At 34.9% G+C, this 27,889-nt stretch overlaps 2 pseudogenes; one reads left to right on the top strand and one right to left on the bottom strand.

Annotated features, from left to right (window-relative positions):
* The window catches only part of Vmn2r-ps126 (vomeronasal 2, receptor, pseudogene 126), a 61,464-nt pseudogene continuing 35,211 nt past the window's right edge, over window positions 1,637–27,889 (bottom strand).
* Vmn1r-ps139 (vomeronasal 1 receptor, pseudogene 139) lies at window positions 20,463–21,331 on the top strand (annotated as a pseudogene).

The following is a 27,889-nucleotide window of genomic DNA, read 5'->3' as shown; positions in this document are numbered from 1 at the left end:
ACAGGGAAGAGGGGCCTATAATTCAGCTTTTACAGCCTCAGGTGCCACGAAGGGAATAGGGAGGAAAGGGGTGATAACCAGCTCTTAGTACAAGGCCATTTGGCCTGTTAGGGAGATTGCGAAGGGCTCACTTTCTCACGGGATGGTCTCTGACAGTGAAACAGCTGTTCTGTCTTTTTTTGACTTTCATTGTTCCCATTAAATATGGGTTCACCAATGCTATTTTAGTAATATGGGGGTATATGTTTCCTTCTAAGGTTCACAGTGTTTTTGCCATGGGGTAGACGCTAATAGATTTCCAATAAAGACCTAGTTCTTCTCTAGTTGAGCTTGTCATCAGCCAACAGCAAACAAGAAAATCTTGCAAGGGTATAGCCATTCATATATATATATATATATATATATATATATATATATATATATATATATATATATATATATTGATAAGAAAACAGATAGACCATGACTAAGAGAAAAGTCATATGATATTTTTCTAACAATTTTATATGTTTTCTTTCTTTATTTTAAGTATAATGTTTATTATTTTTACCAAATAATAATGAATCATGATGGAATGGGTAGTAATAAAATAGAAGGATATAAATGATTTTTTTTATTTTGGTTGGTATTTTATACAAGTTTGCAGAAATTTAAGGGAGAGCAATTTAAGCGAATATAAGTCAAATGAACAATTTTCATTAACGAACAATACAAAAATTCAACATCAACAAGTTGAGACATCAGTAATTCTCAGATGAGTTGATGCACCAGAAAGGTAAATAATATATAATAGATACATAAATATCTAAATTTAAATGAATGTGACAGTAGTCAGCTAACATTCCAACAGCTGGATATGTCATAAATTTTGTCAAACTATGAACATGGGCTCAAAGTGGATTGTTATGGTTGACTCACATTTCACTTTGGGTAATAAAATGCATTTTTAAATGAACCTTCATACTAAATTACTATGCAAAACATAGTGCCATGAACTAGAATGCTATTACATTATGAAAGATTTCATTTAAATTATTACAAGTGGTGGTTTTCAGTATAAGCACATAAATTTAAACAGAACATTATAAATTAATTAAATATCTTGAAATCTTTACATCTACCATGTTGTTTATTTTCAAATGTGGCATACTGAAATTTCAATATATAATAAATTTGCACACTACTTATAGGGTAATTAAATTTTTAGTATTATTAATTAGTGGACATTAAAAATTAAGTTCAAATGGTCTTTTCAATCTAAATGTCTTTGCTCTTTCAGGAAAAATGAAGAATACACATGCATTGTTCAATAAAAGAAAACAATAAATTTAAAGGAAGAGTTTATATTAAGAAAGGATAGAAACATTTTACATAATCCAGGAACAGAGTCATCATTTCTTAGACTCTGAGAAGTTGAGTCACCAGAGCAAATGTGATTTTCAGACATGGAAAATAAATGGCTTTCCTACAATAACACTATAATATAGTTGGATAAAGAATAGATCCTAATATAATTACATTCATATTGTAATTGTTTAACATATTTTAGAATGATAAATGAATGGTCCCTTTTATGAAGTTGTTAACATTAAAGCTAAATATACTTTTCAACTGTATTTTAGGATAATTCTTCCTTCTAGAATGTGTTTTCTTTCTGAATTGATGAAATGAATTCTTGTCTGATCACAAGATAATGTAATACTTGGGATCAAATATGAAGACATGGAGTGCTGTGCTGGAATCCAAGAGAGAGAATTCTTCCATAGCTGCCATAACCTTCCCTTTAGTGCTGTGGTAGGAAGGAAGATGAGCCAGAAAGAGAAGACACCAGCATACTGAATGGCAGAAATTTGGATTCTTTGAATGTAACAGACACATTTTCTAGACAAGAAGGCCATGGTATAACTCCCAAGGCCAAGAAACAGAGGTATCCCAAAACAGATTGGAAGGCAACAGCTAAGCACATATACTAGGTTTTGATCCAACCCTTCTTTAATTGCTCCTAATACACTACTTCCTTTTAATCAGTTTTTAGTCACAACCATCCATGGACTGGTAGACTTGGGTTCTATAAAAGAGCAAGCTGAGCAAGCCAGGGGAGCCAACCCAGTAAGTAACATTCCTTCATGGTCTCTGCATCACCTCCTGAATCCTGACCTGCTTCAGTTCCAGGCCTGACTTCCTTTATTGATCAAGAACAATGTGAATGTGTAAGCTGAAGAAACCGTTTCCTCCCCAACTTGCTTCTTGATCATGATGTTTTATACATGAATAGAAACCCTGACTAAGACAGTCTTCATATGGGTCTCAAAGAACTGAACCAGGAACAATGAAAATGGCTGTTGCCTGTCTGTAGGATATGTTCTTCTATCTGGGCTGCCTTTTTTATCTCAGTTGGAGATGATGCCTCTAGCCATACAGAGACTTGATATGCCTGGGTGAGGAAATACCAAACGTTTTCTCCATACTCTCAGTCGAGAAGGAGTCAGGGCATAAAAGGAAGGATTGTGGGCATGGGTGAGAAGGAAGGTGGAAATGATCTGAATTTAAAGTGAGTATATATATAATATATAAAACCCATTGCACAAAAACTATTGATATATGTGATCTGTTTCTTTTTATGTATCTTCATTCTATTTTCTCAGCCAGGTAATTAAAAACAATATACATGAATGAGATATTTAATATAAATGAAGCATATGATAAAGAATACAATATAGCAATTATTAATATGTTCATGGATCAAAATAAGGATAAAATTAATTCTCCTTAGGAAAATTAAAGAAACAAAGATCAATTAATGTAACAATGAAAACAATTTGTGATAAATAGATAGGAATAAATTTACTAAAGCAAACACAAATAAGTAAAATTAAACATCTAAAATTTTAAGATATCAAAATATCTTGGATGCTTATTTATGAGGTCCTGTAGCCTCCCATAAGCTTGAAGCAGGCCAAGCCAGAACCTGACCTTGCTGCCACTAAGGAGATTATCTAGGGTGGAGCCTTCCTCCCTAGATCTTTCTATTGTTCTGCCACTGCCTCTGCTCCTCTTCAAGATACTGCTACTTGCTGAGAGGCCCCAGAGCTATCCTGGAGATTATGCCCTATTCTGCACATCATCACCTGCAGCTGGTTCCAGGCTCCAAGGACGAATTGGTGGGAATGGACTCCCCCCCCTCTTTTATAAAGTGTGTCTGCCATTAAAAATTTGAACATTGATCAGAACCCTGTCTTGGTTCCATCTTTCTCTCGTCGCCTAGTTTCCCTCTCTTCCACATTGCAAGATGCCTTCCAGGCTCGAACCCGGACCTGTGAGTCGCTGGAGGGCCCCAACAAGGTCACATTTGTCAATTCTCGATCTTACAGCACAAGCCATTGCTATTCTATTCAGGAATGTTCCCCCTGTGCCCATATCTTTGAGGCTTTTCCCCACTTTCTCCTCTATAAGTTTCAGTGTCTCTGGTTTTATGTGGAGTTCCTTGATCCACTTAGACTTACTTAGTAAATGGAGATAAGAATGGATTAATTTACATTCTTCTACATGATGACCTCCAGTTGTGCCAGCACCATTTGTTGAAAATGCTGTCTTTTTTCCACTGGATGGTTTTAGCTCCCTTGTCAAAGATCAAGTGACCATACGTGTGTGGGTTCATTTCTGGGTCTTCAATTCTATTCCATTGGTCTACCTGTCTGTCTCTATACCAGTACCATGCAGTTTTTATCACAATTTCTCTGTAGTACAGCTTTAGGTCAGGCATGGTTATTGCACCAGATATTCTTTTATCCTTGAGAAGAGTTTTTTCTATCTTAGGTTTTTTGTTATTCCAGTTGAATTTGCAAATTGCCCTTTCTAATTCATTGAAGAATTGAGTTGGAATTTTGATGGGAATTGCATTGAATCTGAGAAGCACATGAAAAAAAATGCTCAACATCCTTAATCATCAGGGAAATGTGAATCAAAACAACTCTAAGATTCCACCTCACACCAGTCAGAATGGCTACGATCAAAAATTCACGTGACAGCAGATGCTGGCAAGGATGTTCAGACAGAGGAACACTCCTCCATTGTTGGTGGGATTGCAATCTTGTACAGCCACTCTGAAAGTCAGTCTGGAAGATCCTCAGAAAATTGGTCATAGTACTATTGGAAGATCCAGCAATACTTCTCCTGGGCATATATCCAGAAGATGTTCCAACTGGTAATAAAAACACATGCTCCACTTTGTTCATAGCAGCCTTACGTATTATAGCCAGAAGCTGCAAAGAACCCAGATGTCCCTCAACAGAGGAACGGATACAGAAAATGTGGTACATTTACACAATGGACTACTACATAGCTATTAAAAACAATTCATTTAAGAAATTCTTAAGCACATGGATGTATCTGGAGAATATCATCCTGTGTGAGGTAACTCAATCACAAAAGAACACACATGGTATGCACTCACTGATCAATGAATATTAGTCCAGAAACTTAGAATACCCATTGCAAAACACATGAAACTCAAGAAGAACAAAGACTAAAGTGTGCATACTTTGCCCCTTCTTAGAACTGGGAACAAAACACCCATGGAAGGAGGTACAGAGAAAAGTTTGGAGCTGAGAAGAAAGTTTGGACCATCTAGAGACTGCCACACCTGGGGATCCATCCCATAATCAGCCACCAAATGCAGACACTATTGCATACACCACCAAGATTTTGCTGAAAGGACCCTGATATAGCTGTCTCCGGTAAGGCTAGGACAGTACCTGGCAAATACAGAAGTGGATGCTCACAGTCAGCTATTGATGGAACACAGGGCCCCCAATGGAGGAGTTAGAGAAAGTACCCAAGGAGCTGAAGGGGTCTGCAACCCTATAGGTGGAACAACAATATGAACTAACCAGAACCCCCAGAGCTCATGTCTCTAGCTGCATATGTAGCAGAAGATGGCCTATTCAGCTATCATTGGAAAGAGAGGCCCCTTCATCTTGCAAATTTTATATGCCCCAGTTCAGGGGAACACAAAGGCCATTTGGGAGTGGGTGGGTAGGGGAGTGGGGTGGGGCAGAGGGTATAGGGGACTTTCGGGATAGATTTTAAAATGTAAATGAAGAAAATACCTAATAAAAATTACAAAAAGAAAAAAATAAAAAGTAAATAATAAATAAATAAATAAATAAATAAATAAATAAATAAATAAATCTGAATTGTTTTTATGACCTGAAAAAAAAATCTAGGCTGTATCAAAACAAAAGACTATGAGACATGCAAGAAAGTATCTTAGGTAATAAAAACAATGTAGTGGAAATTCATACATCAGCCGAAGAATATGTTAACCTGCTCCACCAAAAAGTAACCAAATTTTCACAAAATCTGTGACAAAAGAAATAACCTATTCTATAAGTGCTAGATGTAGAAGAAAGAGAAGAATCACAGGTCATTGCCATTACCATAAAGAATATAAAAATAAAAACATAATAAATGTTCGCCATCATAGAGACATTAGTGGTTCTCAAGGTAAAATACCAATAGACAGGACCAGATAAGACAATCCAAATAATACATATTAATCAAAATACACACAGAACAACAAAAATAAGAACAGAGAAATAAACACACAGAAAAACAGGAAAAAAAAAAGAGGCTACTAATCCCTGTAAAGAAAAATTACTGAGAAATTTATAATGATCAGACCAAAATAATACCTTATTTGTCATTGGATATTTTAAAATATCCTTTATCTGATGGTTTACAAACTCCGAGAGATTTCAGATGCTGACTCAGATTAAAATACTCAACAGAACTATCAATAACAATAGATATAGAAGATATTCCAGGTAAAATATAATTTAATCTATACCCATTCAACAGTACTGCTCTACAAAAGCTACTATAAGGAAATCATCATTCTGAAGAGATTAATCATGGACAGAAATACACAAGAAATATATATTACCAGAAGAGTAAATAAAAACAAAAAAGGAAATTTGAAACCGTAACAACAAATAATAGTAATTAAATAATAAACTCTTCTCAATGATAATTGTCAAAATCGTTTTTTATAAAAACTCAGTAAGTACATAGACTAAATATCTTATTAGAAATGAGATCCATTTTTCTACTACATCCAAGTATCACATATCACCGACAGGAATAAGTACAACTTAAGTATAAATGTTATTCCAAACAAATGAGTCAAGAATAAAGAAATTGTGCTCCTTATAATATCTGATAAAACAGACATCTAACTCAGTTGAAATGAAATGAAATAGGATATTACATATTCATCCAAGGAGAAATCTCCCAAGAGGACATTATAATTCTTAATATTTATGTACGACACAACTAGGGCATCTAGTTTCATAAAAACATTACCACAGGTAAAATCACATGATGACATTCACAAAGCAATAGTGGGGTGATTTCAACTTCCCACTTACTCCAATGTACAGGTCATTTAGAAAAAAATTGAGAAAAACACTGAAGTTAAACAATTTCACAAGGGCTGGAGTGATTAAGAACACTGACTGCTCCCCCAAAGATCCTTAGTTCAAATCTCAGCAACCACATGATGAACTCACAACCATCAATAATAAGATGCTGCGCCCTCTTGTGGAGTGTCTGAAGACAGCCACAGTGTACTTACATATAATAAATAAATAAATCTTTAAAAAATAATATCACAAATCAAATGCACATAGGAAATAACTACAGAACATTTTTTCTCAAAAAAACCCAATATATTTCTTCGTATAAACTGAGGGAAGTTTATCCAAAATTGGATAAATATTTAGACACAAATAAATCTCAACTATATAAGAGGTTTAATATATGTCCTGCATCCAACTTGACCACCATGAATTAAAGCTGGATATTAACAAGGCAAAAAAACAAATGAAGATATTAATATTAATACAAGCTAAATAAGTCATTACTTTCATAAAACATTTATCAAGACAGATACCAAGAACGAAATTGAAAAGTGTTTAGAATTAGCTAAAAAGGCGAATATAATACTCAAGCCTCTGAGGAAACAGGAAGGCAATTCCAATAAGAAATTTCTTCATTGCACTGAGTACCCAAATGAAGAATGTCAAAGATGTCATATTCATAGCTTACAGAAAGAACTGCAAACTTTAGACCAATGTGAATAAATAACACCTAAAATGAAAAGATGGAAAAATGATCAAATTAACAGCTAAAGTAAATGAAGTAAAAACAAAAAAGAAAGCATTAAAGGAATGAAGAACTGGATATTTGAAAAAAAAAAAACAATATTTTCCCATCCAATGAAAGTCACCATAAAGTTAAATCACTCCAGAATTTCACTATAACTTCAAACATTAAATAATGCTCATATTTACAATATTATTCTGAAAGATGAAAAGTAATAAAAATTCCTCATTCTTTTCACAAGGCCACACTTATATTTGCTGATAATTAAAGCAAAACATCCACTAAAAAACCAACAACCTACTGAAGTATAGACAAAGATAAAAAAAATTTCAAAAGATACTTGCAAACTACATTGAAATGCATATTAAAATATGTAATTTCATCAAGTTCCTTGTATACCAGATATTAAGACATAATAAAATACTTTAAATGACAGACACAGTCCATCATTTAGAGCATACTTTAAAAAGAAAAAAACCATGGTATTCCTATTTTATCCAAACTCTTTTAATAAAGTTCAACATTCCCTCATGATAAATGATCCTAATGAGACTAGAAATACAGGGAGATACCTCAATGCAAGAAAGGTAATCTGGAATAGTCATAAGTAATCATATAGCCATCATGAACCTAAATTGAAAAGAAGTCAAAACATTGTAGTGAAAAATGAGAAAACGATAGGGATACCTATTCTCCATATCTACTTAATATAGTACTCAACCCCTGCAACAATTAGAGGACTGTAGACAAAAAGTATATGTGAATTGGAAAGAGAGACAGTTAAGTAATTTTTACTTTCAGATGATATTATTTTTTAAATTAGTTTATTTTTTTACACTTCATATTTTATACACTCCCCCTGATCAACTCTCTGACTTTTTCACATCCCATGCCTCCTCCCCACCCACCTGTCTCCATGTGGATGTTCCCACTCCCCACCCCACCTGATCTCTAAAATCCCTGGGACCTCCAGTCTCTAGATGGTTAGGTGCATCATCTTTGAATGAACACATTCGTAGAAGTCCTCTACTTTATGTGTGTTGGGGGACTCATATCAGTTCGTGTATGCTGCCTGTTTGCTGGTGCAGTGTTTGAGAGTTCTCGGTGGTCCAGATTAAATGTGACTGCTGGTCCTTCTACAGAATCGCCCTTCTCAGCCTCTTTCTACCTTCCGTAATTCAATAACAGGGGTCAGCTGCTTCTGTCCATTAGTTGGGTGCAAATATTTGCACCTGACCCTTTCAGCTGCTTGTTGGGTCTTCCGGGGTGCAGTCATAATAGTTCCCTTTTTGTGAGTGCTCCATAGCCTCAGTAATAGTGTCTGGCTTTTGGACATCCCCTTGAGCTGGATCCCACTTTGGGCCAGTCGATGAACCTTCTTTTGCTCAGGCTCCTCTCCATTTCCATCCTTGTACTTCTTTCAGACAGGAAAAATTATGGGTCAGAGATGTGACTGAGGGATAGCAACTCTCAGTTGATATCCTGTCTTTCTGCTGGAGGTATTCTCTATAAGTTCCCTCTCCCTACTGTCAGGCATTTCATCTAAACGTATGAAACCTACATCAGACAAATTCTAGTGCTGATGAAAACTTTTGGGAGCCAGATTTAAAAAAAAAAGCAATAATGCTTAAAAGTTAGTAATTTTTCATAAAAAATGACAAAGTAACTAAAATAAAAATTAAGAAAACTCTATTATTCAGAGTAGCCCCAAAATGTATCTTGGGGTAACTCTTTCTGTGAAAATTAGAAATAAAAATAAAATAGAATGACTGGTGAAACAGAATGAAATCTCTAACATGCTTAGTCCTTAGGAAACTGCAAAACAAAGCAACTTTGTAGCTCACTCTCTACCCAGTAAGAGTGGCTTTGAACAGGAGAATGTACATAGACAAGGACACAAAAAAAGTGAATATTTACCCATATCTGTTGAGAGTTTAAACCATTGTGCACTTTCATAGCCAGTACTGATATCAACTATTTCTTAAATTTCAGTAGATCAGTTTGGAATTGTTGGATCTTGTCTTTTTGTTTACCCAATTTGTTAATGTGGAAGCAATATTTGTCTGCAAGGAACAGACAATCTGTTCCTTTAAGAAACAGGTTTCTCTGTTGTTAGTAAACATAATCATCACTGATGTTTTAATACTGCTATGGTCAGTGAGTCTATTTGACCTTGTAAGGCAAGGGTGGTCAGAGCCACCATTTAGAGATCCTGGATGAACTGAGAGGAACTTCACAGAAAAGAGTTAGAGAAGTAGTCACTCATGTTTAAATGGTAATGCCAGCACTTATGACCCAAGACTGCTAGAAAAATGATGACCAGAATTGTTCATGTATCATACCATATCATTCTAAATCTGGTGATGGTAATAAGCACAGCTTTGGTTTTTTGGTTTTTTTGGGTTTTTTTGTTTGTTTTTATTTTTTGTTTTGTTTGTTTGTTTTGTTTTGTTTTGTTTTTGTTTTTTGTTTTGTTTTTTGCAGGTATCACCCCTAAGTTGGAAAATTATACACCAGGACACAAATCCCAGGCATCCTTAGGATAGACAACTGTTTATTTATGTGTAGCAGATTATTGAAGCATTGTGAATATTTGGAGAGAGAGAGAGTTGGCATGGTAGTATTAAGGATTTAGGAAATATTTCAGTCTGTGGAATCTAGTGTGAACACAAAGCATGCTCCTAGGTAATTAAAGCAGACTATGATAATAAAGAGATAGATGTGGGAGCGATAAGGGGTGCTAATAATATTTTGCTTAGAGAAATTGAGTGCTGAGGTAATAGAGTCTAATAAGACAATGGATGAGACCACAACTGGGGTTATGAGTTTGACTCAGGAAAGACACAGAAGGAATATTCACCAAAGCAGTCAGATAAAGCCTTATTCACTGTGAGGTTAAGGACTTAGCCTCACAAATCCAGAGGAGAAACTTCTGGCCTAATACCAGGAATTTCCAGAACACAGGAGGCAAGGACAAAATCTGAGCAGGGTCTCATTCACAGGGAAGCTTTAGGGAATAAAGTTTAAAACAAACAAACAAACAAACAAACATAGGGATCTAGAGGATCTGTGGAATTTACAGGAAGATCTAAAGTGAGTGTATTATAAGAGGGAAGGAATGGTATAATAGCCAAGTTGGGCCTAGGGAAATTTCAGTGATTTAGCTCCTAGGGTAGTGGGATCAGTTCAGATATAGTTTCAGTCTTAGTCTTAAAGATGATGGCTGTGGTTACATTTTACTCCAAACATAGCAGAGGGGTTCTAGACAATCATGATCCACTTATGCTGACTCACTGAAGCTTAGGGAAAATTATCTAATTGTCTTGAATGATGGTCTGGTGAGTCATCAATGAACAAGGCAATGAGTCTGTTGCATATGAACTAGAGGTTATAGATATGTTCCAAATGAAGTTCAGACTAACAGAAGAGAGCACACAGATCTCACATAAGAGATTTATTAGAAGGTAAATTTCCAGGAGAGTGGCTGCTTCTGCTCAGGCAAGAATCATCAGTGAATGAAGCAGAAGACAAAACTTAGTTTGGATTTCTTGGAGAGCAGATATTTGCAGGTACAGAATTGGGGGAAATTCAAATAGTGAGCTTGCATTTTCCTATTCAGGGATTTTTCTGCTTTTGTGCTCAGGAACTCCTGGGTTTTCTTGACTCTTTTATCCTTAATATCTAGAAAACTTGATTGGTAACTACACTGAAATTTTTACACAACATTTTATTTTTTATAATTATTTCTTGAAATTTTCAATATTACATACATGAAGGTTTAAACATAATGCAGACTTAAATATTAAAAGATCAAATAAAGTTTGCTTGTTATTAACTCCTGTTAACTCTTTATTATCTCACTTATTAACTCGTTTTTTATTTGAGGGGTAGTCCATTGTAACGGACTCTGGGACATTTTTAATCAATGCTAATTAACTCGGCTCTTAATAATCCCAGGGCCTGGTTACTTGTCCTGGAAATGATGAGATGGTGTTATAAGAATAGTTTAATCAATGAAGGGAAATTGCATTAACAGAGTTAATTTGGTAAATAACTTATATGAAATGGAAATAGTGTTAAGTCTATCTAAAACCATGATTATTGAGGCTGAGGCAGGAGGATTAGAGTTACCTTAGGCTGAGTTACACAGCCAAGCATTACCCTCAAAATAAAACAAAACATAAATTGAACAAACCTACCAAACAGAACAAGCACTCTGATGTAGCATTAAGAGCACATTTTTATATGAGTGGGGAAGGTGGTTGAAAAAATAATTCCTCATTTAAACATGGACACTTGTCAAATCTTTTATAGAGGGCTTTAAACTCACCACTGGGGCAGGTGAGGGAGGTGGATCACTCTGAATTTATGTCCTGTCAGGTATATTTAGTGACATCAAAGTCAGACAAAGTTAAAAGAAAACAAAAACACAAACAAAAATCACTTAAAATAGTAAAAACAAAGAAAATAGAATAAAGAGTACGTTTTATGGAAAAGAAAGAGGAAGAGGGGTAGGAAGAGAAATATGAAAATTATGGTCCAAGTTGGTAAAGAATAAGGAGGTCTTATTCAAAATGGCCAATCTTACTCTTCCATTCTTTACTTTTCTATCTAGCCTTTCCCCAATCTCACCCTTGTGTGTGTGTGTGTGTGTGTGTGTGTGTGTGTGTGTGTGTGTGTGTGTGTGTGTTGTGTATGTGTGTGTAGACCTGTATGTGAATGTACTAAGTGCATTCCACCATTTATCTGGCAATCAAAAAACTCTTTAGATGTGGGTCTTTTATATGCAACCTTGTTTATGTCCTGCCGTGTACTGCAAGCTAACTGACAGTCAAACTTTCAAGGATTCTTTCTTTAGTCATAGCTTCCAATTTCATCTTCAGAACATTGAAAGGTATAGCCATTTGCCATAGTGTCAGGCTTTTAAATGGGGTTTTACTGTTTAAACCCAGGTCCTCATGCTTGCAATGCAAATGCATTTATCCACTGAGTAATTTGGACAACAATGCATTCCAAATTATCATGGTCTTGAATTTATAATTACTCATATAAGAGCCTCAATATGAAGACTGAAATGGATGCAAATGTTGAATATGAGGACCCCTGTTCTGTTGCCCCTGTGACCTTAGTTCTATGATATAACAAAAATAAAAAAATCGAGTAGTTCACTAGTATAGGCTTTCCCAAGGTTTCTAAAAATGTGAGGTGAGCATATGTTTAAGAGTTGCTATCAGTAGTCTCCTTATCCTCATTTTGAAACATTAGCACCAGTTCTGTAATGAATATGACACATATACTGCTGTGATGCTAAGGAAATAAGACCAATGGTATATCTGACCCACTTACTAACTCTTTCTTTTATTTCAGAGGTAGCTCATTGCAACAGACTCAGGGAACTTTACATCAATGCTAATTAACTCAGATTTTCATAATTCCCAAGACTTGTAACTTGTCCTGGCACTGAATTAACAGTTTGTTCATGGCTGAATAATTGTCCCTTTGCACAGGTTGTCAGTGTTCAGCAGGTGACAAGGTGATTGCAGCTCAGGTGTAGAAGTGAACTCACAGATCCTGAGAATCTATAACTGCACTGGCTGCAAATGCTCTGTGTTTAATGAGGGCCTCAGACCTGACCCTGTTACAGTAGCCGAGTTCAGCCCTGGTGAGTGATTTCTTTTGGTTCATGGGTGTGACTATAAGGGAATGACACTAGAGCAGTTGGATAGGACAAACCTTTTCTCATTGGTCTCAGGACAGTTTCACCTGTGTAATTCACTGCTTCTGTGTTGAGCAAAAGATGAAAGAATATGAAATTCAGCAGGCAAGGAGATCCAGGTTCATCAGGAAATTGTGGTTGAGGCAGTAGCCTGAGTCTGGTAATTCCAATATTCTATCTGTACTTTCCTTTTCATACAAGAGCTATGCAGTTTCCTACAGCATAGAGAATTGATGGACAAGTTATAGTTCAGGGTGCATATTCAGACTGTAGAACTTTACTATCTGGACTGTGTATTCATGCACAGATGCAAGGAAAAACACACTAACATACACAAATACATCAAATCATAAACATATCTCTGTGTTTACATGCACTTAGCAGTTGTTAGTGAAAATTAAGGTATTCAATCGACATCGTCTCATTTCATTACTGAAATATACAATTTATACTCAACTCTAAATAAAACCCCAGATTATGGATGAAAGAAACTTTCTTTTTCTAGTTGTTGACTTTGTTCCTAAGAAATGAGGGGCTGAGAGGCTCTTAATAGTGTGTCTGTCATGTACTATAAACCTATGAGACAAAAGCTACAAGATCATCTAACTCTATCAGATAAACAGTAACATTGCCAGCATACAACTTTTCTCTTACAAATTGCCATGTAAGCCTCTTTTGCTGAACTCCAGAATTTTTAATTAGCAGCAAACAAAAAATGGAGTCCACTACAGGTTTCATTCAACTGTGTAACTCTCCTGATGTTTTTCTCCTGTTTGTTGTTATTTTGGAGTTTCTGTCTTAGAGTACTACATATTCCCCACTGTGAGAGAATGGCAGAATCTAGGAGAGATGATGCTTAAACTATAGAAATATATACAGAAAAATGAGGGATAGCTTACTCCAGAAAGTGTAAGCACAGTAAAACATCAGATGAAATGTCATATCACATCATGTTTTGTCTGATAGTTGCTGTTGCTATGTGTCCCTCAGATTTTAAGAACATGCTACTCCAAATCTGTTTTGCATGATTTCTTAATGATATAGCCATATGTAAATAAAGAAAGATAACAGAATAAAGATAACCCAATAACAGAAAAAAAAGAAAGAATTGAGCAGAAATGTATCTACATTTAATTTTCATTTATTTGTTATCTTGGAAATATTCACACACACAAACAAACACACACAAACATGCACACACACTCACACTCCAGCTATCATAACAAAATTCTAAACATATGAACAGATCTTGTCAGTTTTCTTACTATAAATTAATACATCGAGGTGCTCTGCCGCACCTAACCACATGGAAGATAGTAAGCTCTTTATATTATATTATATTATATTATATTATATTATATTATATTATATTATATCATATCATATCATATCATATCATATCATATCATATTATATTATATTTCTATCTATCTATCTATCTATCATCCATCTATCTATCTACATATATTATACAAGGCGTGGTTGATTTGTCTGATACTGCTGCTTATATCCTATATGCAAGACTGGTTTCTCAAGAGATGGTTGCCCTTGACAAGCAGGTGCACAAATACTCAAGTATTGACATATGAATCTTCTCCCAAATTTAATTGGTAAAGAAATGGCTAGATCCTATGTTTGGGTATAGTGAGAAAGAGAGATAATGGTATAGAGGAGAAAGCTGGAATATACTAAAACTGCATAACCAGGAAAGAACAAACAAAAAGGAACTTTACAGCTGAGAAATAAGTTAAAATACCCCTATATCTACCCAATCTAGGCATTTGAGTTATGAATAAAATATCTCTATTATATGTTTTATATGGGCTTGTTAGAACCATGACTAAAACTACAAGAAGGTGTCTGATACCATGGATCTGAAGTTGTTGGCAATTTTGGTTTGTCTGATTTGAGAGCTGAAAATTGAACTCATGTCCTCTGAAGAGAATGAACTCTTAAACACTAAGCCATTTTCACCATAACTGTGGCACATTTTTGACATGGGATAAATATAATAAAAGTGGATGAAGTGATGGCTCAGCAGTTAACAGTTCTTCCTAATCTTGTAGAATATCCATATGTTCAGAGGCCCCTATGTGTAGCAGTTCACAACTGCCAGTAACATGAGATGCAGAAACCTTTATGTAACCATCTGGCTATTAATAAGACCTCTACCACCATAAACACACACACACACACACACACACACACACACACACACACACACACACACAACACATGCACTATGAAAATAAATTTTAAAAATTGAAAACCTGATGTTAATCTGACCAGAACATTGAGTGTAAAAAAGCATGGAAATGAAAATAAGCCATTTTATTGGGATAATTGGTCAGAAATATTTCCAGTTCAGAGGTGTTGTCTGTTTGTCTTACTTTTATGGTGGCATTTCATAGCCTAGGCCAACTTCAGTCTTACTATGTATTCTAGGATGATCCTGAACTTCTGGATCATCTTAACATCTGTCTTCTAAATGACGGGGTTACAGAAGTTTCGTCACACCCAATTCAGGTGGTGATGAAAATTCAACCAAGCTATTCACATACACCATTTAAAATTTTCTAAGAATTCTACCATATGAACCATATCCCAAGACAAAAAAAAATACATTCTAGGTGGAATATCTTCACAAGCCTTACTTTTAAATCTGAATTTCTAGTTTGTCTTTCATAGACTTTTTTTTTTCTTGTTCTCTGTTTAACTAACTTCTCACTGCATCATTCTCAGGTCTCAGAATTCTCTGCCTGAATGTTTTTTTTTTTTTCCAGTTTAACATTTTGTTACTCAGGTTGTTTGTTTTCCATAAAGAACATTATGGAATACTAGCTGAGAGAGATCAAAATGATTTGACAGAATGAGGGTGTGAGGATCCTGGCTTCTACATAAAATAAGATGAAATATTTCTATTAAGACCTGGAATGCTAAGTTTAATTGCACTGTAAATTACATATTGCCTTATTTTACAGATTCAATTTATGTATCCATGTGATATTGTTATCAGTATTCATATAAGAAAGAGATTTGGAATCTTTAGCACATTCAATTATCTGAGAGATGATGAGTTCTTGTATTTACAACTTTTGAGGATCACCCAGCACATAAGCAATGCTATGTAAAATATCTGCATGTTTCATCACGTTTTATTTGTTTGGGAACTCAGTAATGTTGTCTTGAGGAATGCATCATCGGTAGAATAAATATTTGAAAATGGACCTCAGAATTCTGGATCATTCTAGAATCTGCCATGACGTGAAGCAATGTGTAGCAGGGAAAAACAACCCTTAAAACATCTCAGAAGATGATCCTATAACACTCAAAATCCTCCGCATTACTCAAGATTCTTTTAGTCTTAGAAAACAACTTCTAGAACTGGGAGAATTTTTGTTCTTTGTGAGCTAGTTACTGTAGTATGTAGCTGAGGTGACCAAACATCATCAAGGCACACTCTGAAAAGTAAATATCATATTCTATGCCAGAAGACCCTGAACTCATACATTAGATATGTCACTCTTCCATGTTTCAATCAAATCCTCAGGTGAAAGCCAGAAATTTGGCTTTTATTGTTTATTGGCTATTTTAAATTATTGATTGATTCACTCATGCATTACTTAGTTATTCATTTATTTATGTCTATTTTTGTGTGAGAGACAGATGTACAGAGAGAGGGTAGATGAGGGAGTGGGGGAGAGGGAGAGAAAACAGAAAGGGGGGAAAACAAAGACAGAGAAAGACAAAACTGGGGTGGATAAAGCATACCACAGTGCATAGAAGGGGGTCTAAGGACAATTTTTTGGAGACAATTCTCTCTTTCCACCTTTATGTGTCTTTTACCTTCTGTCATAGGGATATGAAATATCTATTGATGATAAGAAGAAATAAGTATAGCAAGCCAAACAAGGATAGCATACAGTGTATGAAAGCCAAGAATTCTTTGTGTTGGAACATTTTACACGTGTGTGAATTGTTCTACACTCTGCTATATTAACGAATGTTTGCATTAGAGATGGTTAATGGAAACAAAGTGGTACTCGTTAATTAAATACTTTTGGTAATTATGGTGTTAATTATATATTAATGTCTTTGATTTTGAAATTATTTTTAGGGAGGGCTGATTTCCTTTTTTTATTAGATATTTTCTTTATTTACATTTCAAATGCTATCCTGAAAGTTCCCTATACCCTCCCCCTGCCCTGCTCCCCTACCCACCCACTCCCACTTCTTGGCCCTGGCATTCCCCTGTACTGGGGCATATAAAGTTTGCAAGACCAAGGGACCTCTCTTCCCAATGATGGCCGACTAGGACATCTTCTGTTACATGTGCAGCTAGAGACATGAGCTCTGGGGATACTGGTTAGTTCATATTGTTGTGATTTTTGAAATTATAATACAAACATCTTTTAAAATTTCACTTTCATAACTGCAAACCTTCTGACATTACCCAAGTGTTGTCTTTCCATGTCATATCTCTATTTCCATTGATATCACATTCTTGTGTATGTATGTGATATATATATGTATATATATATGTGTGTATATATGTATATGTATATTAATGTACATATAAATTCCCAGATGTAACCTGCTCAATTTATATATTGGGACTTGAATGAGTATTTTCTGGACAGTCCTATTTGGTATTGGGTAACAATTTTCTTTGAAATTGTAATAAATACATAATTAATTTTAGGAGGTACAAACGACTTGGAAGGGGGCACAACCTGTCACATGAATTTTATTATATAAAATATTTTTTAACTCTAAGTGTTAATTTTAAGTGTAACAACATTGGACGTATTTCACAGTATTTCTAAATATGTATCTTCAGTTTTGTTGTCCTTTCCTTCTAGTAACTGAAATAAGACTCAGCTCTTTAGATAATTTAGCATTTAGTGAGACTACCCTTCCTGGGAAAGAATAATTTTCACAGCTCTCACTATTTCTTAGCTGCCTATAATTCCCTTATTGGCTTTCCTCATTAGCTCCAGCATATCTACTTGTGCCATTCTGATTCAACTCATTTTTATTAAATATGTTGTATTTTGGTAATTATAGTTAAACTCAAACATTTCTTATTACACAAGTTATAAGGCCACCAGTTTATTTGTTTTTGAATGCAAGAGGAAAGAATTGTAGAGGAGATATGAGATTAGAGAAAATAGAGACAGTGCATTTTAAATATGAAAGTGATGTCCAAAATAGGAGTGGTGGTGCTAGTAACAGAGACAGTTCACTCAAAATGCACACTGCTGGGATGTGTTATTGTGCTTCCTTATGGATCAAACTCTTCCATGTCATGGTATCATGATCTTTATTTGGATATCCTTCACTTGTTGTATAAAACCCCATGTAGGGCAGACATTCCAGTATTATTATGCCAAATAATCTCTTTGATGTATTAATCTTGATGTCATAAGCAATGGACAGAATTTGATTACTTAATTACAATTCCTTGTTTTCTCTGACTGGTTTCTTATACAACCCTGCCCTGAGGTTATATCACCACAGTTTTTTGGGAATTTTCATATTAAGCATTCATAGAGAGAATGTATCAGTCTTACCCACAAGTTAATCTGATGACAATATATGCTCAATTAAGATTCTTTCCAGAATCTTAATTCTGGTTTTACCTTGTCTCAAATTGACAAGAAGCTAACCAGCACAGAGTTTAAAGCCTGGATACCAGGCTAAAAGAATATAAGAAATTATGCATCCCCCCCATTCTCTCTCTCGTTTTGTGTGTGTGTGTGTGTGTGTATGTGTGTGTGTGTGTGTGTGTGTGTGTGTGTGTGTGTGAATACACACAGATGTCTTCTTACCTCCCTTATGATCTCTGCTCTTCAAATATTTCTTATTTAAAACAATAAATATTGCTTACTCTTCTGAATCTTCCAATTTCTTAATCCTATGTAAGCAGATTCTCATCTGCCAAAATATGAATCAAGATTTTTATTAGAATGTACAATTAGATATAGGGAAATTAACTTCTGTTTTTAAAATAGTGATGGAAACTATTGAATTTCTTATCATTGGTCTTGCTTAACATTGGCTCTATAAGACTCACATGATCACCATGAATGCTTTCCTTTCCTCTTACATGTATTTATTATTTTTTTCATGTTTACTTTTTACATATCTTGTAAGTTAACTTTTATCATAGGAGGGCAGATTCCTGCCAAGTCCAGAGAGTATCAGATACCCATAAAAATCATGTGTGGGATATGGGAGCTAAGAACAAATCTAAGTTCCTCTATGAGAGCAACAAACTCTAACACACTGAGTCTTGCAGCTTATGCTTGTTTACTTAACCTTCTCACATCCCTCTGTGTCCAATCATTCCTGTCTTTATCTTTCTTTGTTTTATAGATAGGGTCTAACTGTGTGAACTTGGCTGTCCTGGAACTCTCCATTTCCACCAGCCTCACCTTGAACTCCCAGAGAATCACCTGGCTCTTACACCCAAATGTTTGGATTAAAGGTCTTCTACCATGCTCAGAACTTTTTTATGTTCTTAACTTATGTTCGCAGCATAGTATCTTGGCCAATTGCAATAACCCACAACTTGAACTAGTACCAAAAGTTTTATTTTAACTTTCAAAAATTAAATATCTGAGACTAATTTTAAGGCAAACATTCCATTTTTTTATTTTACAATGTGTGTCTTATGAGAATATGTCTAAAACTTTAAATATTAAATAACTGAAATAGAGGGTTGTTTCAGAGAAAAGAGATAAAAGTAATCAGAAGACAGCATAACAAATTAACTCCTTTCACTGTCTGTAGAATATTTACTACTTATGGTATTTACAGATTATTTTAAAAATTTGAAAAGTAACTTCAATTTAAGTACAAATAATTTGTTCATCCTATGGAATCAATATAAATTCTGTGACACACATTCCTATAATATTATTTATTTCTTTAACTTAAGGCATGTCTTAAGCTTTATGTATGTAATTATTTTTATATGTTTGTTTTGAGACTGAGTGTCACTATGTAATGCTGTTTGGGCAGGAATTAACTCTATAGACACAATAGCATCATGCTCAAAGAGATCCAACAGTGACTCCTTTTAGAGTCGCTATAGTGCTGGGATGAAGTACTTGAACTACCAGGCTAAGTCAAATGTAAATTTGTGGTTGTCATAGTTTGTAAAACTGTCTCACACAAGGCTCTAAATCCTTAGGAAGTGACCCAGGTATATTAATATAAGGAGTGGCAGCCTGTACTGTCATAGAGTGATATTTATGAGATATTCTTAATGTGAGCCATGCTTTACTTTATAAATATTATCCTGAACATGCAATGAAGAATCTACAAAATAAAATTTAGACTTCTGGCTAGATTCAATGAGCAATATCTGAATATATTTTGTTGGTCTGTATATATGGCAATTTTGAATTCACTGATGCAGAAAAATTTTAAATTTACTCACTGCCTTCAGAAAGAAAAGTTCATGAGGAAAGATGTTTTATCATAAACAAGAAAAAAATTAAAGTCTTAACTTCTACGTAAATCTCTGGTTTCCCAGCCATTTTTTAAAATAAGTGTTTTCTCTGATCCTGGAACAATGAGATTTGATTTTCTTCTGAAATTACTTTTCCTGGTACAGAATGTAGTTGGAGTACTAGGGAATGTCATTGTTCTGGCAGTTTATGCCTCTATGTCCTATACTAGTCGAGAATCAAGGCCCACTTGTCTCATACTCACCAACATGGCTTTAGGAAATTTCTGTATTCTTTTCAGGAGTACTGCACACAGTGTATACATATGGGGAATAACACACATTCTGAGAATCCATTGGCTTAAAGTTGTTATATATATGTACAGAGTAGGTCAGGGCTTGTCACTTTGTAACACTTGTCTCTTGAGTAATTTTCAGGCAATGCCTATCAGTCCAAAAGTGGGTGGATGGGTGGGTATCAAAAGCCAAGCTTGGAAGATCAGTATCTCTTGCTTTCTGTGTTGGATATCTAGCCTTCTGATAAATATCTTTAGTCCTCTACATATTGAATGCTTTCAGAATAAACAGAATTTAACAAACATGTGGGATTATAGGTTTTGCTCTTGTCAAGTATCAAGTACATCTGAAGGCAGATGCAGAGTACATATGACTCTCTCAGATTTTATATTGGTAGGACAAATGGTTTGTGCCAGTATCTATATGGTTCATCTTCTCTACAGACACCAGAGGAGGGTGAGGCTTTTTGACTCATTCAGTGTCTCCCAAAGTCTAAAGCTACACAAAGCATACTACTTCCAACAAGCATCTTAATTTTGTTTTATTTCACCAAATCCATCCTGATTCTTGACAATGATGCTATTTTTACATCACTGTCCTGGAAGCAACATGCCACTGCATTTCTGGCAGCATTCTATCCCACCTTCAGTCCTTTGGTACTGATACTGCAAGATCATAAACTGCCAACTTTTGGTTAATGATTGGAAAGTAAGATTTCAGATATCACTACTGCAACATTTCACAGTGGTCATCTTCTAATTTTCCAAGAGTGTTTGTATGTCTTTAACATGAAAGATGAATTCAAGCATAATAATTACAGAATTGTTTAAGTGATATTTATTGAGTGATATGAAGGATTTCAATCTCACTTAGGAAGCAAATGTGCAAACTGTGAAAATTGTCTTCTTTATTAGCATGAATCATCTATTTTGTGGTGTAATGTTTCCCTAAAGCCATGTATAGAAACCTAGAGCCTAATCTATGTACAAATAAACTTAGGAAATCATGCATTACTATTTAACTGTATCAGCATATGAACCCAGGCTGCCCTCAAACTCTCAGAAATCCTTCCTTACCTTTCCAAGAGCACATATTATATGGTCTCACATGGCATTACATGGCTTAAACAGTCATGTAGAGTTCTGAGCTTACAAACCTGTACAAATGCTGGTAACTCTATATAATAGGTTATTTGTGTGAGTACATGTGCACTTCTATATATTTAGGGACAATTGCTATGTCTATTTCAGAGAAGAAAGTACAGAAGCACAGGTTAGCTCAGGGTTCAGTCAGCATTGACAACCTCTGTAGAAGCTCAACGAAGACAAAATACAAGCATGACATAGGAAATGTTGGAAACAAGACACATCTGTCTAAATATGTCTTTGCATTTGCTTACTGTTGTGAAAAAAAATGATTTGGTTTTATTCAATAATGTACTATTTGGTATATTGACCACATTTCAGGGTCATGTAAATGCACACGTGGATTTAGTCAAAACAAAAATAACAAAGAATAGGATAGATACAGAGAAAGAGACAGAGACAGATAAATTGACACAATAATATATATATATATATAGAGAGAGACAGACAAAGAGAGAGAGGGGAGAGGGATACAGACAGCATGAAATTTTTGATGAGTTTCTAGAAAAAGACAAGAAGCTGAATATGCTTAAAATCATTGCATACAATTTTTAAATTAATACAATTTGCTTTTAAATATAATGGAAAAACTTGAAGGTAAAAAAAGTAATCCTGTGAGTCCACAAATGATAGTGAACTGTAGTGAACTGAGGCAAGAGATCAGAGAGTATGAAAACATTCAATATAATACCTATTTGTATCTGCCACATCCTTTAATTCCTGATCTGGAGCCTTCCTTTTAAGCATTCTCTATCCAATAGATATGTAACATTTTTGAATAATGATAACAAATTCATATTTTTTACTGTGAAATGGGGAAGCTGACATTAAACAATCAAATTAACTGCTAGACTTTTTTACCTAAACTGAAATGTCAGCAATACATTGTTTCTTAACCTGCTTGGTAATTCTGTTAATGTATGTGGGCCTTGTCACCTAAGCAGTAGTCTAAGGTAAATGAGGGAAAGAATTCAAATATTTATCAGATTACAAATAATACTGTGAAAAATTAATATGTATTATTTCATTAGTAATCTTGAATATACTACATGATGAAATGAAACTTGGCTACATATGGTTAGATAAACATTTTTTTAAAAAAATATTATAATCATTTCAGATTTTATAATAGGATCTTACTGTTTAATATTGCCCTGTTGTATAGAGGTTTCTATGTACATGAGACATTTATAAAAGACCTTAAATATATGCTTCCCAAATGCTAAGATTACATGTGTACACCAACTTGCTCTATTTCTTTTTCTACTCCCTACCCATCCTCCTTGCCTCCTCTTCTCCATACTCTTTTGTTTATTTGTGTGCTTGTTTGTTCTGCCTCTTTAGTAGGAGTCATAAGATCAACCATATAGCTATCAGTGAGGAAAAGAACTGGTTTTCCAAAAAACTTTCTCCACATGTGCAAGGATGGAATAATCAAGTATTTAAATAGTAATGAAAACTAATTTGGATCCTAAGGCAGAGTTTCTAATGAAATATAATCTAGCTTAAACAGTGAATTGTTGAGATGGAAATTAGAGCCATAGGAACAAGAGACACAGAGTTACCAAATGTGAAGAGTTAGCTCAGACATAAGGGGTAAAACACTAACCACTCTGACACTTATGACCTAAATCAATTCCTTGATTCTCCGAACTTCTTCCAATTCAATTTTTTGTTGATTTCTAAAAGTTATATTTTAAAACTTCCAATGTGGATGAAGAGTCGTGCAAATTTATGTATATCAAACATATAATTATGTGTAATAATAAAAATGAATGGCAGGCAGCACGATTTTGCATAGAGAATTGCCCAGGTGGCAAGAAAACTCAAATGTCAAGAGAATCCATAGAGCATAATTAATGATCAGATTTGTGAAGTACTTTGAAGTCTGGTTGTTCTTTCTCTTAATGTCAGATAAGAATGTATGTGGGTCCACTACAGCCCAACATACTTCTTCCTAAGGTAGAGGCAGGCTTTGTTATTTTGTGCAAAATAGTCTATTATTATAATATGGGGTCCTGTGGAAATGCTCAGGGGAGTGCATGAGTAAGTCATAATTTATATAATGAAGTAAAGAAATAAAGACTTCAAGTAGGCTTCTGTTCTAGGTGGTCTATTGAAAAATTTAGGAAACACAAAGGGAAATGGCATAGAACTGTGTTGAGTGAGTAAATCCTAATGTTAAAGGTAACAATTCAGTGGTGTTAACTAAGCTGTTAGTAAACCAAAATAGTTGCAGAGGCCTTGCAAACAATGAAATCTCTCAGTGGGTATGTAGACTAGGTTTTCCAATAGTTCAGTAATATTGGGAAAGTCATATTAAATAGAATACGTACTTTCTCTAAAGATGAAATCATAAATATTTCATATCAGAATGTGGTAAATTCCCCCTCAATTTAATAATACGTGTACAAGGATATATAGCTAAGGATCTTGTGCTGTACCAAGACATCTTCATTTAAGAACATAGCATGTGATTTATACATCCATGAATAAATCACAACTTTTTTGTTCAGACTTATTCAGCCAGTAAAATAAATAATAAAAATAATTTTTGATGCACAGCTTCTATGCAGTATGTGGATGAATTGATGATTACAGATTACCGACAGTTCACTTCTTACTTCAGTCATATTTGTTACAATTTTTGTTTGTTTGAAAATAAAATACAGGAAAATTGATATAAAACCTGCAAAAGGATTTCATTACAATAAATAACACCTACATATTAGAGATAGAGCCCTTTCATTTTCATAAATATATATGTATATATATGAAAATATATATTAATAAAATATATATGTAAAATTTGTATATACAAGTGTTTTTTCTGTACATATGTTGTAGTGGTTCGACTATATGTGGCTCAGAACATGGTATTATGAAGCACTGTGGCCCATTGGAATAAATATGGCCTTGATAGAGGAAATGTGTCACTGGGCAGTTGGTTTGAGATCATACTATCAAGGTCTAACCAGTACAGAAGAAAGTTTCCTCCTGGCTGCCTTCAGATCAAGATTTAAAACTTCCAGCTCCTTCTCCAGCACCAGGTCTGCCTGAATACTTCCATGGACTCTGCCATGATGATAGTTGACTGGACCTCTAAAACTGTAATCCAGCCCCAATTAAATATTGTCCCTTATAAGAGTTCCCTTGGTCATAGTATCTCTTCACACAATTGAAACCCTAATTAAGACATAAGACAATGTGCCAGATGTATGCCTATTTCCCAAAGCAAGCCAGAGGAGATGGCAGATCCCATGGAGTTTGTATTACAGATAGCTTTAGGCACTATTTTGCTATGAGTATTGAACCTGGACCTGCACAACAGTAGTAAGAATACTTAACCTCTGACCCATGTTTCTAACCAATAAAAATATTCTTGTCTCATTTCTGAGTATCTTCTTTTGTATATAATTTCATAGGTTACATTTCCGTCAACCTCTCTAATCTCTTTTTCCATCTCAACTTCTTTTAGATCTCCAGGAAAATCCTTTGCTCAAATGTTTCATCAGTACCATCTTCAGCGCTATTGCTCACTGCTTTTTCATACCGACTATCCTATGTTATGGCTTAAGTTGAAGTTTTCTTCCTATCAATATTGTATCCCTAATTAGAGTACCTCAACATATAACAATTCAGAAACAAAAAAAAATTAAGGTAATAATTAAAGCAAAATAGGACCCTAAAGATAAGGCCACATTGAGGTATAAGTTATGTACTTTAACTCACAGGGAAGATGAGGTGTGGAGAGGAGGATGAGATAACTACCTATACATGGCAGTTAAAATATTATAGGAGAAGATATTACCTTCATCTTGGGCATCCAGTATCCATAACTGCAAGAGGATAATTTACTATGATATAAGATGTCAGTTTATTTTTAATTTCTAATATAAACTCTTTAAAAATAATCTACTTGGTTTTTCTCCAGAGATTCCTACCTCCATTAGGACCATACATCAAGTGACTTGATAGAGTGTTGAAAAGAATGACCATGTATTGAGTATGTAGTTGATAGAGAATTGTGTGAGACTTTAAAGGGTATGGGTAATACAAATATTTACTTAGTCACAAACAATGATTAAAGGAAGACAAAAATAATGAATATCTAAAAATCTAAATTATTGAACCAATGAATTGTTTAGGGTTATATTCAAAAGAATTCATAATAGGTAATCCTTAGGAATAGAGAAGAATTAAATATATTTCCTCTGGAAAAATATTGGTTTGATTAATACAGAATACCAGTTACACAGGAGTAAAAATTCAGTTTAAGTTCAGTAGAGGAACAACTCAGAGTCCAAAAGAAGTATAATTAGAACAGATTCTCTATCACTCTTCAAGTAACTTTCTCTAGGATTGACAATTACTCAAAACAGGAGTTTATTCTTAAAATAAAAGTAATATTGAAATCTTGTAGACTGACTTACATATAAACATAAATATCTGTATAGATTGCATAGTGCATGCATATTAGGGAGAGGCACCAGACCTCTACCAAAACTCATTAGGTTACATTGTACTCTACATAACATTAAATATACAGTCATGCTAGTCTTAGTATCAAAAGCAATGAAAACGCCATCTCATTAAGGAAAAGGGAAAGATACTCTTTTGAGGGTAGAGATGGTATCCACCCCTCATTGAATTCCTGCCTTCAGGGACCCATATGGAGTCACACATTATCAAACAGAGGTTATAACTTTCCAACTTTCTCTCCAATGCTAGATGCAAACAAGTGTCTTGGATTATCAGATAACCAATAAGGTTCCTCGGTTGACCTCTCCACTGGGGAGTGGCAAATGTGCCGGGCAGACTAAACAATAGGTGCTAGGGTGCATTTTAACCTACACTGTTGGGTGTCAGGCTAATGGGAAGCTCAGGAGTGAGAGAACACAGCTTAAGATGGGAGCCCCAGCTCTGCTGAGAAATGAGACAGGCTGAGGCTGAGGATGCAGTGGTTACAATACTCCTGGATGTCAAGTCTGTTGGAGTCATGGATCAGCCTGGGGCTGGAGGAGGGGGAACTCCAACTTAGTCCATAATTGAATGTCAGGAGTGCAGAGGAGCCTTCTGTGGAAGACTTAAGCAGCTGTATACGTTGAAGGCTTTCCTCCATGGTGATTCATGAGAAGAGACACAGGCCTTGGTTCCAAACAGTTGATTGTTCATTGTGAAGAATAGGAGCATAGAACTTACTCAGGATGGATATTAAATAACTTTTGCAGGAATGAATGACCAGGAAAGGATTCTTTTTGGATAAAACCTCACTGATATGGAGATCTCTGTGCTATATTACTAGTGGCTACATTCTTCCCATTAGTGGGCATTGCCATATAATCCAGGACAGAAAGGAAAGGAACCTGGTAGGGAGTAGATGAAACACGAAACATCCTCTTGTCTGAGGGTATAGGGATTTCTAAACCCACTTATCTTCTCATTTTTGTCTAGAGATACCATTCCACTTGCCCAAGAATATAATCTAAAATACATGCAGAGACTATATTTTACAGAGAAGGTTAATATATTTTCAGCATATTTGCATGGTTTCATGGATAGAATTAACTTTAAACCTAAGATGAGCTTAAGAAGCAACTAGAAGTTAGATTATTTGATCTTCTTTGATACTTTTCCCTTGAAATTCCTTTTTTCATGAGGGATTCTTTTGGTTTTTTGAGACAGGGTTTCTCTGTATAGCCCTGGCTGTCCTGGAACTCATTCTGTAGACCAGGCTAGCCTTGAACTCAGAAATCCGCCTGCCTCTGCCTCCCGAGTGCTGGGATTAAAGGCATGCGCCACCACGCCCGGCCATTTCATGAGGGATTCTTGAAGATACATTTGAACCCTTCCATGTCAATATTTAAAATGTTACAAACTTTTATTGTTGCCGCACTCAAGATTACTGTAAGGTTTGAGTCCTGGATATAATATAAAATTATTTTTTTCCTACCAAGAAATATTATATGATACATCCTAAATTAGATCTATAGCTCTGGAGATAGATCACTTGGTAATGTCCTAGCTTTGAAAAAATGAAGACCTGAAAAAAATGGAGATGGCTTTTGATTATCTTATTGGAGAAGATTTAGTGTAGATACCTGCTGCAAA

This window comes from Mus musculus, chromosome 17, assembly GCF_000001635.26.
Source record: "Mus musculus strain C57BL/6J chromosome 17, GRCm38.p6 C57BL/6J".
Classification (NCBI taxonomy): Eukaryota; Metazoa; Chordata; class Mammalia; order Rodentia; family Muridae; genus Mus; species Mus musculus.
The sequence above is the reverse complement of the archived record's forward strand: the minus strand, read 5'-3'. Positions and strand labels throughout refer to the sequence as shown.